This window comes from Tachypleus tridentatus, chromosome 13, assembly GCF_004210375.1.
Source record: "Tachypleus tridentatus isolate NWPU-2018 chromosome 13, ASM421037v1, whole genome shotgun sequence".
In the NCBI taxonomy this organism is placed as follows: domain Eukaryota; kingdom Metazoa; phylum Arthropoda; class Merostomata; order Xiphosura; family Limulidae; genus Tachypleus; species Tachypleus tridentatus.
The window spans coordinates 243,950,233-243,964,198 of record NC_134837.1 but is presented as its reverse complement, the minus strand read 5'-3'; the positions used below and the strand labels follow the sequence as shown (position 1 = coordinate 243,964,198).

The window sequence follows — 13,966 nt, the reverse complement described above, 5'->3', positions numbered from 1 at the left end:
TTAAGAGGAAAATGTGTATTAAAGAAAGTGTTTCTAAACACATTTTAAGATGCTCATTGTGCAATAAAGGAGTTTTGATAGTTTCTGGTAAAGTGCTTGCTGCTATAATAGTTTCTTTATGGTAAAGAGGAAAATTAGAAGGAATGTTGTTACAAGCGCTTTTTGAATTGGTATTGTTTTTAGGAGACAATGTTTTTTGCTATTCTTTTTTAAAAATAAAGTATTAGCCGTTTTTGTAAATTTTTGTAGAGTTTTAACTTTCAGCGAATGATGGTACGGGTGATAATAATGGGAAATTTCTTTATCTTGATTATTGAAAGAAAATTTTTGTGATATTAATTAATACTAAGGAGGTGTTTCTAAAACATGTTGCCACTTGTTGCAGGAATTCTGATCATGTGATTGATGCTTTTTATGCGAGAGACTAATGTATGTTTCGTTGTTTTATGTTATAGACTGGCGAGCTGGCATGTTGATAATGTATTGTGCATTTCTAAGTGAGTTACCTAAGTTTCTGAAATAGATTTTTTCTGCTGTGGTTGAGTAATTTGAATCTTGGCCTGGGTTGAGTACTAACAGATATTGGTGTGATGATTCGTTTTACCTTTAGAAAAGGGAAGGGAAAGGAAACAAGGGAGGTAGCTGTCTTCTTTAGAGAGTATGAGAGACAGATAGACAAAGCATAAAAAGTGCATTACTGGTCATTGTGGCGACCCGGCATGACCAGGTGGGTTAAGGCGTTCGACTCGTAATCTGAGGGTCATAGGTTCAAGTCCCCGTCGCACCAAACATACTCGTCCTTTCAGCCGTGGGGACGTTATAATGTTTTGATCAATCCCACTATTAATTTGTAAAAGAGTAGTCCAAGAGTTGGCGGTAGGTGGTGATTTCTAGCTGCCTTCTCTCTAGTCTTACACTGCTAAATTAGGGACGGCTAGGGCAGATAGCCCTCGTGTAGCTTTGCGCTAAAGTCAAAACAAACAAAGAGAGTTCACTGTGAGAGTTGATAGTAACATATGAAGGACTATGTTTATAATTTTCGATATAAGAGCGTGGATTGATTATTTGGAATTAAGCACAAAGCTACTCAATAGGCTATTTGTGTTCTGCCTACCACAGGTATCGAACCTGGTTCTTAGCAACATGAGTTCGCAGACAAACCGCTGTGCCACTTGGGGGGCAAGGGAATGGAAGAGTTGGTGAGTAAAGAGGAACAAACAACAAAAGTAAAAGAATATTACTATTAGTGGAATATGATGCCTTGGGAAAAGTGTGACTTGAGTAAAATATGAGCACAACTATGCATAAGAGATTAAAGATGAACATCAATCTTTACATATGGTAGTTAAAATATGAACATAATATTTACATATGGTAGTTAAAATATGAACATCAACTGCGTTAAATTTGAATGTCAAAGAACAAACAGTTAAAACCAACCATAATGACATGCTTTTCTCGCGTGTAGAGGTAGACGTCTTCATGCGTGAGATGACAATAAACACCAACTTGAATAACAAACATTGTCATTTGACGTCGATTAATACATACCGTGTGCATAAGTGGAACTGTCTATTTTTATACATGTATTAGTTAAACTAAACAAATCACCTAAAGAAATTATTCGTAGATTGATTTGATTAAATAACAATTTTTCAGTGGTTTTTCAGTGTCTTCAACTCCAAATTTGAAACATAATTGTACGTTGAAATGTAGCAAGCTAACAGTCCATCTACTAAATGTAAGACATGATGCAACATGATCCCAGATGGGATCTTTAAAATCCCAGATGGACTAATCAATACCTCCACCAGTTATTATCTCGATAATACTTCAATGGTAAATGTCATGATGAAATTTGCTGACGAAAAAATAATTATGTTCTTTATATAATAGATCCCATCTTAAGCAGTGAGTGTAAATCGTGCAACGGAGAATTATTTCGGAAGAGTTAAAGAAATAAGCTGACTATAAAACATTTGGAATGCAAAGCGGGGTGTTTCTCATACGACTATTAACATAGTTATATCTTGTTTTTATTTGATACTCTCCGGCGAAGGCATAATGGCATTTTTCTCCTCCACTGAAATCTGGTTAGCACTCAATTTGGTTTTAGCTGTTGTTTGGTTGTTGTTAAGTGCAAAGATGCGTCAGGGACGATCTCGAAGTGCTATTCGTGGACATCGAAACTACATTATTAGTCTGGCAAGCTAAAGAGCTGAAGTATCAGTAAGATTATATTTCAATATCTTAAGAGGTTTATTTTATACAAACTTTTCTTCTGTTTTAGCAGTAGAAGTTCAATAGGCTTCTGATAATTTTATTAGAGTTATCAAAATGTACGTGTAGCCTATCTTATGTAAATATGGACATTTAAGTGGCAGAAAGCCTAAAATCGCTGTTATTATCACGAGGTATTCTTCACAAATATTTTGAAGTTAATATTCACAGTTATATGAAGCTGTTTCATTTTAAACTATAGCTTAACCAATGAACTGTTCATTATTTCCATTTGATTAATTTAAAGTTACTGACTTGTTTTCTTGTAGTTGTATTGGTTTATTATAATGAGGTGTACAAGGTTGAAAAATCAAATATGTTTTAACTGATTTGACATTTTGACATTTTCGTTTACTGATTTTAATCTAGGTCTTTAATCAACGAACAAAATATGCTTTCTTTGAATATTACTAGTAACTGTTTTAAGATTAGCATACTTATTTATTTTGAAATTACTAGGAAACAGATTGGTCACAATTCCTTTTAAAATATCTAGCAATACTAAACTGTGATTTTATAGAAGATTTAAAAGGGGAAACACTTGGTGGTTGGAAACAGTTTCCAAAACATAACTGTACCTGTGTACCACAAAATTTCACAGACGAAATGACGTCTTTAAGTTTAAGTGAATTTTGTGGTCATGCCTTTAAACACAAAAGACAAAATTTAATCTGAATTAAACATGCTTAAACAGTTTAATTTTCAAGTTTCCGTTACATTTCTTTTTTAATGATTTATATTTTAAATCACTTTATTTATACAATAACATCGAAATGTACTCTTAGTGACAGATATCTTAATTTTTTGCTGTGAACTTCTTTGTTTCAGCAAAGTAATTACTTCTGATATGTATTTATTAAACATATTATTTGTCTGGGATCTTTAGAAAAATTCAAAGTCAATTCAACACGAACATTCAGAAGCCCGAGTCTAGAATTAACGTCTTTTTTATTTACGGATTATCTTCTTTAAAAATTTAATTTACATGAGGGGAAAAATCCATCACCAACAGTTTAGTTCAACCTCGGGAGGGCTGGCATGGCCAAGCCTGTTAAGAAGTGCGATTCGTAATCTGAGGGTCGCGGGTTCGCATCCCCGTCGCGCCAAACATGCTCGCCCTTTCAGCCGTGCGGGCGTTATAATTGTGACGGTCAATCCCACTATTAGGTGGTAAAAGAGTAGCCCAAGAGTTGGCGGTGGGTGGAGATGACTAGCTGCCTTCCCTCTAGTCTTACACTGCTAAATTAGGGACGGCTAGCGCAGATAGTCCTTGAGTAGCTTTGTGCGAATTTCTAAAACAAACAAAATTTATTTATATACTTTTTAAATAAAAATAAAGAAACAAGAAACTTGAGTTTATACCAAACTTAGTTAACAAAAAGCAAGAAATAGCAGTAGTTAATGACACAAAAATAAAAAATATTCGAATTATAAGCATTATAACATAATTGAATTGCCTTCTTCCATAATTTAGTCTTTGAAATTTCTCTAGCAAACATTGACAAAGATGCCTGTAAATAAATAAATCTTCTTTCTGCGAAAATGATTTATTGATCTAATTATTAATAATATTCACGTTACTTCAGGTAAAAGAAAAAGGAAGAAAGTTAATATATGATAAAAACTTAAAACTTCACTCAAATTCTATCATTATGCTGATAGTATAACATTATAACATTTCTCGAAGGGCTTCATACACTGTGCAGCGTATGTGTACAACATAAAACTAATAGCCAAGAGCTTATTCAAACCTGCATGTTTCTAACTAAAGTGTATTCTTTATCAACTGTTATTTTAAAATAAGGCAAACAACGTCCATTACGCAATCCTTTAGCAACAAATGTTTGTCGTTGAATCACTTTCTTCGATCCTAAATATAAGATATGACAGTTTAACTGTTGACCGGTATTACAAAAAAGTTAATGAACTCTTCGTTTATACATACCTACAATTTTTATTGGATTTTTTTCCCAACGGCTTAAAAAATTAGAATACAAATTCTCAATCTAAAAGCCAACCTATACGCACTTCGATTAAACTACCAAGTCAAAGATTACACTGGCTTTGTCCGATTTTTGTGAACTATAAGTGTAATTTTTATAGCTTTTAGAGTCACCACATCTCGACATCCGAGGATGACGGATAGATGGCGTGTGTGTTTGTGTGTTTTCTTATAGCGAAGCCACATTGGGCTATCTGCTGAGTTCACCGAGGGAAATCGAACCCCTTATTTTAGCGTTGTAAATTCGAAGACTTACCGCTTTACCAGCAGGGGACTAGTTGGCGTCAAAGAACCTAAACACTTAGTTAGAAAGAACTTTAAACATTAGTATGCTGAATTCAGAATTTTCTGCATACAATGATGTAAAAGTATTCCTGTACCACTAGAAGCGCAGCTTTCATCCGCTGTATATATTAAGATTTATAAATTCTGGCAGGGCGTGGTCTACTAATTGTCATGCCACTACTGTTAATTCGAGGGGTTAAGGTTCGCATCCCAATGTTGCAGAAACGCGTTTTGCATTTTGGGGTCATGGGTACGTTATAAGACTGTTTTTCAAATTCTATTATTCGGTCAGGCAGGAGTTGTTGGTGGATTTTGTTGATTAGTTGTCTTTCCTTGAGTCTGTCGCCTCCAAATTAGGACAAACTATTGCAGGTAATCATTGTTTAATTTTGGGCGAAAATTCTAAAAAACATATAAACAATATCTATTTTTCTAAAGTATTGAGTAAAACGACAGTTAGTTACCACTGTGTTTGGAAGAAAGACGTAGACCAGCATAAATAATCTGATGTATCAGGAATAATTTAAATCACATTACAGCATACTGTTAAAACCGACACCTCATCAGAAAGAATAAACCCTGGCGTTCTCACAAATATTTGTTTCTGTTTATTGTTTCTACTCAAACTGCACAATCGGCAATATGCTCTGTGCTCACTACTGATATCGATAGCTGATGGGTAATGTTATAATTCCACAAATAATATTTTTATAAACTAATGTTCACCATTTCCTATGAACGGACAACACATTATTTAAATCTCAATGTTCAAATAGTATTCTTTGTTTTTCTTTGGATTTATTTTACTGTACTAACAAAAGATGTTTTGTCAAAGTGTGAATTCGCACATCAAACAGTTCAACGGATCAGTGTTCTTAACATGATTCTAAAAGTTATCATGAAGGATCGAAACGTCTATGAATAACTGCGCAAATCGATAAAATTTGAAATTCGATTTTAATTTATGTTCGTAAATTAACTATGTCTCATTTAGTAAAGCCTAGTTAATCACGTATAAAATTCTTAATGTTATTATTATTTTGGTTGCCTTAAAATTACAGCATTGTTTATGATTTTTAAGTGTTGGAAGATCATATCAAAACTCAAAATGAAGAAAATTCAATCGCTGGCCTTCTGTCAAAAAAAATAGTTTATTACAAACGAATAATTTTGTTTATCTTCTAAGTTTTCATTGACCTGAAATACGTCGTGCTGTTTGTAGCTGTAATAACTACTAATTTCACCCTTCCCTAACTATCATATAATATATCTTTAGCCAAGTGTATTACATTTTTTCTTAATTTTTTGCACTAGCGTTCTCAATGTTCTTATGTCATCCTCACTGAACAAATGCTGCAAAGTCGTTAATGTTCACTTCAGCCTTCTGTTTTTTTCACTCCCTACCTAGAGATGGAGATGGGAACAACTCTATGCGCATATGCCTGTACATAATGTATGTTTGTTTGTTTTTGAATTTAGTGCAATGCTACGCGAGGGTTATCTGTGCTAGCCGCCCTAATTTAGCAGTGTAAGACTAGAAGGAAGGCAGGTAGCCACCACTACCCACCGCCAATTCCTGGGCTACTCTTTTACCAACGAATAGTGGGATTGACTGTAACATTATAACCCCCCACGGTTGAAAGGACAAACATGTTTGATGTGACGAGGATTTGAACCCGCGACCTTCAGATTACGAGTCGAGTGCCTTAATCGCCTGATCATGCCGGGCCCATAATGTATGAATTGGGGAATCGTCCACCCTCCTCTTTGTATGTTATTTGGAATAGTCAGTTACGCACGTGGCAATAACTTCCACAGATATTATCTGTTATGACTTTCAAGGTGACAACTAGGACTAACAATAAGAACTCTACCAAACTTTTTTTTATGTTTATATATATATATAATTACTTCAAATATTATACAACTACTTAGCCAAAATGATTTAAGTAAACTGCCAATACATATACCTCACAATTAAAAAGAACTTTCGAAGTTTTAAGAAACACTGTAAGTAAAAAAAAATATTATTTTAAATTGTAACCGAATAAAAAAATAACAACCACGATCAATATAATTCTAAACAGTACGTTCAATTCAGGCAGATGATGTTTAAAATATATTCCATAATTTGTTCCACTAAAAAAAAGATCAAAAGAATGTGATATATATCGCAACTTGCAGTATCTGTTTCATGTATTGGTGGTATGAGTCACTTTCATTTACACTTGTATTCAAAACCGTGCAATTCCACCTTTACATTTTTAAAACTCTAACACATAGAAAGGATAGCCGTTGTCGGAACTCGTCACAATAACTAGTATTTTTAACAGTCATGGTTATCGTTACATGTCAAACCACGGTCTATCCTCTACCAGTTATGGGTTTCGTTGCAGAACATTTGTCAGTGTGCAAATCTTAGCAGCATGGTGCCATCCTTAATTTTCAATCACTGACTGCAGAAAAGCAGCAAACTGCTGGTATTATTTTTATAATAGTTAATTATTTATCAAGAAATGCATACACGCTTTGTCTAATCATGTATTATAATGTATAATTTTTAAAGCACCAAGTTTCCAAAAATAAATAAGATTGCGCTTTTGATATTAAGTAGAGATCAAAATTTGTGATCGTTGTCCTGTATTATGTCAAAAGGGAAACAAGCATAAACCTAACCTACAACATTGCATATAATTGCACAAACTAAGCAAATTAATCTAAATTAATTATTGTATTCTAAAAATAAGTCGAAATTACTTATAGTATAAAAAATTAAGAATATTATACACATCTTAAACAAACGTCTGCTATTGGAAACAAGAGCAATAAGAGCTTAACTTACTGAATCAGATTCTTAATATTATTTTACTTTAATATAACGGGTTCATATACCAGTCACACCAAACATGCTCGCCCTTTCAGCCGTTGAAGCGTTATAATGTGGCAGTCAATCCCACTATTCATTGATACAAGAGTAGCCCAAGAGTTGGTAGTGAATGGTGATGACTGGCTGCCTTCTCTCTAGTCTTACACTGTAAAATTGGGGATGGCTAGCGCAGATAGCCCTCGTGTAGCTTTGCGCGAATTTCAAAACCAAGCAAACGAAACCTTAATATAATTTATTTAGCAGGCAATAAAGTTAGGAACTTTATTTAAACAATATTCTGGACTAACGCTGTTTTTAACGAGTCCTATGTTATTTTTGCTGTATTGTATAGATGAACAGCAGAACCCAGATACCTGTGGAAACGTATATTTGTATTTTAAATTTGGGAAAGATACTAGTTTTTGCTATCATATATAATTTTAAGCTACTGACCAAAGGGAAAGTAGCCAATCAGCAGAGCCCTCGTTAGAAGACCAACTGACGTTCTTAAAACAAACCCACAACTTAAATGTTGGAAATATTATGTAGTATGTGACAGATTGAACTCCGGTTCACCAGCTCCAAAGTCCACAGCTCTATCACCACACGGCCAATTTGTTTTCAGTGGTGGAAATATATATCACCCATAAGAGTAAACACACCTACATCATAGTATTAGTTGAATAAAAATGATATATTTTAAACAATGTTTTCTGTTCATAGAAATCTATTCATTAACTTTTTTGTTAGGGATAAATAAGTTTTAACATTTTCATGGACACAAACGAGGGATTTTAATACTCTGTTTTATATTTCTGATTTTGAGATTTTTAGCAATCGACATCAACACACTTGGAATGTTTTATGATACATGCAAAGTTTTACTGCAATCATTGGAGATTTAATTTCTACTCAAAAGACAAAGCGCATGAAGGATTGTTTGTAATTAAGCCATGGGTATCAAAACCAGGTTTCTAGAGTTGTAAGTCCACAGGCTTCCCTTTGTACCACTGGGGTCACGCGTACAAACGAATAACCAAATTTATGACAGATTTTTTTTTAAAGTAGTGATGTGCATGTGCAGGCAGATTAAAAGTTTGAAAGGATAAAAAATATCATATTCAAGATAACAGATTTTAGATGGATAAACCATCCATTTTTAGAGCACTTCACTAGTTTAGATACAAAACGTTAACTTAATGTATGAAAACTTACATACTGGATTAAATAACTTTACCGACGTAGTGAATTTCATAGTTATTTAGCCTTATAAAGTATAAATCATGTCTAAGGTAGAAAAAAAAAAGTTGAACCATAACATAGCTCGAGTAAGTAAATTTAACACCAAAATAAAGTTAACAGAGACCAATTCGAAAACCATTAACATGTTTTATGATATACAAACGCAAAGTAAAAACAGAATTAGAATGACAGAGTAACATCACTATAAGAATTCGTAGGTTGAATTTCACATACCATTGCTTTAAATATTAATAACAGTTTCTGAATTTCAAGAATGGAATATTTGTAAGTTTTATCGTACTCCTCACCCACTGACATATAATCTACCTAATTTATAATTGTTATTTTATCACAAGTTACAACTTATATACTACGGAAAGATATTTCTAAAACAGATACGACGTTCTGATCACTGGTGTGATCATTTTCAGTGATCGAAAAGTGGTACCTAATTTTAAAATATTCTTTCTTACTGTAATAGCTGTAACTTGTAATACAATAATACTTATAATTAGTGAGGAAACTCAAAATGAAACAAATTTACCTTTGGTTTTACAAACAATGAACTCACCTTCGTAAAAATATAGAAAAATTACTTGATTTACACACTGTCATTTCATATCTATTTAAAGTAAACTGATTAACTGTGTTATGCATACGGTTGTGAAATATTTTAAAGATGTGCTAAGGTACACATAACCTACAAAAACACACATTTTTCCAAGCTTACAATTTTTATGCCACCTGGTGCAAATAAACTAGTAAGCATAAATTTTGGTATACATAAATTTCATCCTCACACACAATGCTATGAGATAGACAAATAGTATTATTGCATGTTATTAATCCTAAGTATACACAAATTTCTACAGATAATCGTTGATACAGCTCAAAACTTTAGTTATAAACTAGTCTTACGATAATAAGAGTATAGTTTTCTTTGTTTACTCTGCAATTAACGTGTTCCTATTTACAAATAAAAACACATTGAAAAATCTTGCTCCTTTATGTTAATTACATTTCATATTTGTAGACTATAAACGATAATAAATACAGTCTGATCACTGAAACACTTCTTCAAATTATACATTTCTTAGTGGTTTAAAACTATAAGGGAGGTTAAATATACACAAACTCTAACATAATGTTAGTTCATGCCTGAAACAAACATAAAAAAGTGAACGTTAAGTTTTATTGTTCAGAATTAACCCTGAAAATCTAATACAATAATTTCCAAACATTTTTCACTAACGACACTAACCCACTTACCTTGATTTGTGCGACTTTATGTTCTTGTTTATTCTTCGTTTGGTGAAACTCTCGGGACGTTCCCTAGTAGCTTACTCGGAACAACTCAAAGTTGGGAAAGTTTGCATATTTGACTAGAACTGTACGTAGCTTTATCAACAAGCAAGTGATTGAAGTTTACATACACCCACACTCACATGAATAGATGCGTTGTAAGAACTTACGCGGAGTTATCAACTGGCGTGACACAACGATTGAAACTGAAATATATATGCGATACTTTATAGTTCTGACGTTGAATTATCAACTGGTGGAATATAACAGCTGAAATTTACAGATATAAATGTATACGTTATAAGTTCTTACGTGGAAATATCAACTGGTGGAACACAACAATTGAAATTTATACACAGAAATAGATACGCTGTTAATACTTACATGGAATTATCAACTGGTGGAATATAACAACTGAAATTTACACATAAGTGTATACATTATAAGATCTTACGTGGAATTATCAACTGGTGGAATATAACAACTGAAATTTATACACATGTGTATACATTATAAGTTCTTACGTGGAATTATCAACTGGTGGAATATAACAACTGAAATTTACACATATGTGTATACATTATAAGTTCTTACTTGGAATTATCAACTAGTTGAACACAACAATTGAAATTTACACACAGAAACGGATACGTTGTGAATACTTGCATGGAATTTTCAACTGGTGGAACGCACACACTAGGATGCATCTAATGCTTTTCTAGTACAATACAACTGATAAGTTTACACACAGACACACACTTTTGTAAATTTTGAATGCTATGTCGAACAATGAAATGGCTATATACCCACACATTCCACTTATTTTTAAGTTAATAATTATTTATCTTCCAGGTTAAAATAAAAACAAAAAAACTTGAAGTTTTCTAACAAACTAAAATCAAAACGTGCAACTGAAAACAAGAGATCAAGTATTGTTACGCTATTCATATTTAATAAATGATCGAATGCTACTTTATGTACAACGACAAGACACAGCTGCACTTGTTGCTAAAGCTACGTGCAAGGTTGATAGTTATTGATATATGTTTATTCCTTAACACCGACTTGGTTTTAAGATTATTGTTAATTTTTCACAACTACCAAAACAAACTCAGGCTGCCTACTCAGATCCGTGGACTAGATAGAGACCGCCATTTTGAAATATCTCTAATCAGTTACAACCTAACTGCAATTGTCAAAGTAATATGAATCATGCATAAATTCGAAAACACCCATAAAATCATCTTATATGTTGAAATTTACGTTTAATGAATAAGTAAATTGGTACTCAATTTTTGTTATCAAAATTATATTCAAATGTACACATGAATTACTTGTAAATACAGTACTAAAAGCACTGTCATTCAATATACCTATTGGTGGAGGTTAATATGCTTTTAATATACGCATAATAACAAACACATACAAGCATGTACAGTAACCACAAAATATTAGTCACCGAAATACGTTTGTATTAGCATAAATTAATCATTTATTCAATTGTGTTATATCTTTAGCAAATAAAAGGTTAAATTTTTTTGAAGAAAATAGTTTTCTTCAAAAGTTTTTTATGTAACTTAGAGTTGCGCAACTTACGTGGCATCTAAGTTTCTCTTTTCATACTTCACAGTGCACATAGTGAATCTAACACAATTCGAAACAGCAGTTTTATAAAAATGTTAAATATATTGCATATGATATAGTACTTCTAATGAAAAACAGATCAGTTACAAGTGCGTATTATGTAACTAGAAATAAAATGATTGTGGAACAGGAAACATTCTGAGCAGTCAAAATTAATCATAAACTTATAACAGTGCGACAAACCTGGATAGCTGGCTGGCCAGAGGTATTGGCATCTTTGGGCAATAGGCAATAATCACCAGAGGGCCCTAGTAGTTTACAACACCAGCGCATTGCAGCGCAGCCGACCTTCAGAGACGTCACACGAAAGCTTCAACTTCACGTGTGTGCCACGAGAATGTAAAAGTGCATGCTGAAAATTACAGCATAGAACTTGGGATATGGGAAGCGTATATCCACTGAATAGCAGGTTTTAGTACTTGACGACCCGGATGTGAGTACGGAAGGACGAAGTTTAAATTAGTTGCAAAATTTAAAATCAAGTTTAATTAGCCATACTAAGATTAATCAGAAAATCAAAGCTTCATTAAAAATATCAAAAGGATACTAGCTGGCAGTTTTAGCACGATTAAGGGGTCACGTGGAAAAATATAAATATCGCAAAGAACGTTACAATGTGAGATCTACCGACAACATTTTTACCGGAAATGTTTCAGTAGACTGCATAACCTTTACAAAGCCTAGAGTATATACGATTTAAAATTACACTTTAATAGCAAAATACAGCGTAATCTAATGTGCTTAAATTTGAAAGACCCCTCAGTGGCACAGCGGTGTCTACGGACTCACACGACTAAAAATCGGGATTCGATACGCGTGAGGGACAGATCACAGATAACCCATTGTGTAGCTTTATGCTTAATTCTAGAAAATCAAAACAAATTTGAAAAACCAAATCTGAAGCAATCCAGAAGTTAACATTAAATCTCACATATTACACGACGGTTGAACTTTATATTACATTTCTTTATTTTGTTATGCAAAAAGCTACATAAAGGGTTATCTGTGCTCTGCCCACCACTGGCATCGAAACATGATTTCTAGCACTATAAATACGCAGACATACCACTGTGCCATTGGGTTTTTTTATTACTAACGACGATTTGGTAGATCGTGGTTAATTGTTGTGGGGTTTTAAAGTAACCACAGCCACGTTCGATAAAAAACTAAAAAAACACAATGCAAATATTGTTCGTGGTTATATTTTTTTAAATATTCTTTCGTTGTGCCCATTAGGTCTTTCAGTGGCACAGTGTATGTCTGCAAGTTTTCACTACTAGAAACCAAGTTTAAATACCCGTGGTAAGAAGAACACATAGTCCATTGTGTAGCTTTGAGCTTAACTCTTAAACAACATGTCTTCATTTATATATTATTTTAGCATAGTTTAATGTTTATATTAATTAAAGAAATATTAATGTACAGCTTTCCTTTGTTAAATATAGTAATAATCAATTAATTCTATACCAGAAATATTCTTTATATTATGGAAATGGTAGTTTATTTTTTATTATTAAAGGAGAATCTAAAACAAATATTTGTCATTTTAAACTTATACACTAGGGAGTCATCAAGTTAAAAACCGAAAGCTAACAAATCAATGAAACCAACAGGCACAATATTCATGATAGAAATCATGTTAAGCTGCATGTTTTTGTTTCTTTCTTTGCTCAGTTTTTATTGCTGTTGATGATGATTGCTTTTTTTTTATATTTTCCTCTTAATTTGTTCAGATCCGACTCGGTTGTCTTTATTCATGACATGTGTGTCGTGGGTTACAAACCTTGGATTCTATCACTAAAGGCAAACGAGCGGACTTAGCCCTGAAAAGTGTAGGACCTAAGCTAACTGTCTCGTGTTGCTGATCTTACACTTTCGTAGGACGTTACATAGTGCTTCACAAACACTTTAGTGGCGTAATACTCAATTGTACTGAAACATACAGCCGGCTTTTAACTGCTAAAACCGTTTTTCAGCATCTTTTTCAGCATTTTGAGTAATCTGGAGGTCTTTTCAAAGCATGCATGTCTTCTGTTTTTGAATTTCTTTTTCCATAATTAAACTATATTGTTTCTTTGTTCCTATACATGTTAGATTTGTCTGATTTGGTGTTACAAAAGAATACAAAGTTTGAGCGGTTTTTAGTCCAATACGTATGTTACTGCGTGCTTTTGCGGTTCAGATAGCATGTTGATATTATAAGTTCTCTCGTAACATTGTCTTATCACTCCTGGAAATTCGTAATAAATCTTTAAACTGTTCAAAAAACGTAATTACTGAAAAATTGTCATGTACTCGAGAACAAAGTTATATTAGTTAATGTGTACAAAGTTTATCTTCAGATG

The 13,966-nt window shown here is 33.0% G+C and overlaps 1 long non-coding RNA gene across 1 annotated transcript; it reads right to left on the bottom strand.

The window, feature by feature from the left end:
* Window positions 1-3,019: 3,019 nt before the first annotated feature.
* On the bottom strand, window positions 3,020-12,363 carry LOC143239125 (uncharacterized). Its single transcript, XR_013021024.1, has 3 exons — window positions 11,805-12,363; window positions 9,945-10,183; window positions 3,020-3,572 (listed from the first exon to the last, which is right to left on the bottom strand). It is a non-coding gene; the product is annotated as an uncharacterized LOC143239125 (long non-coding RNA).
* Window positions 12,364-13,966: the final 1,603 nt, after the last annotated feature.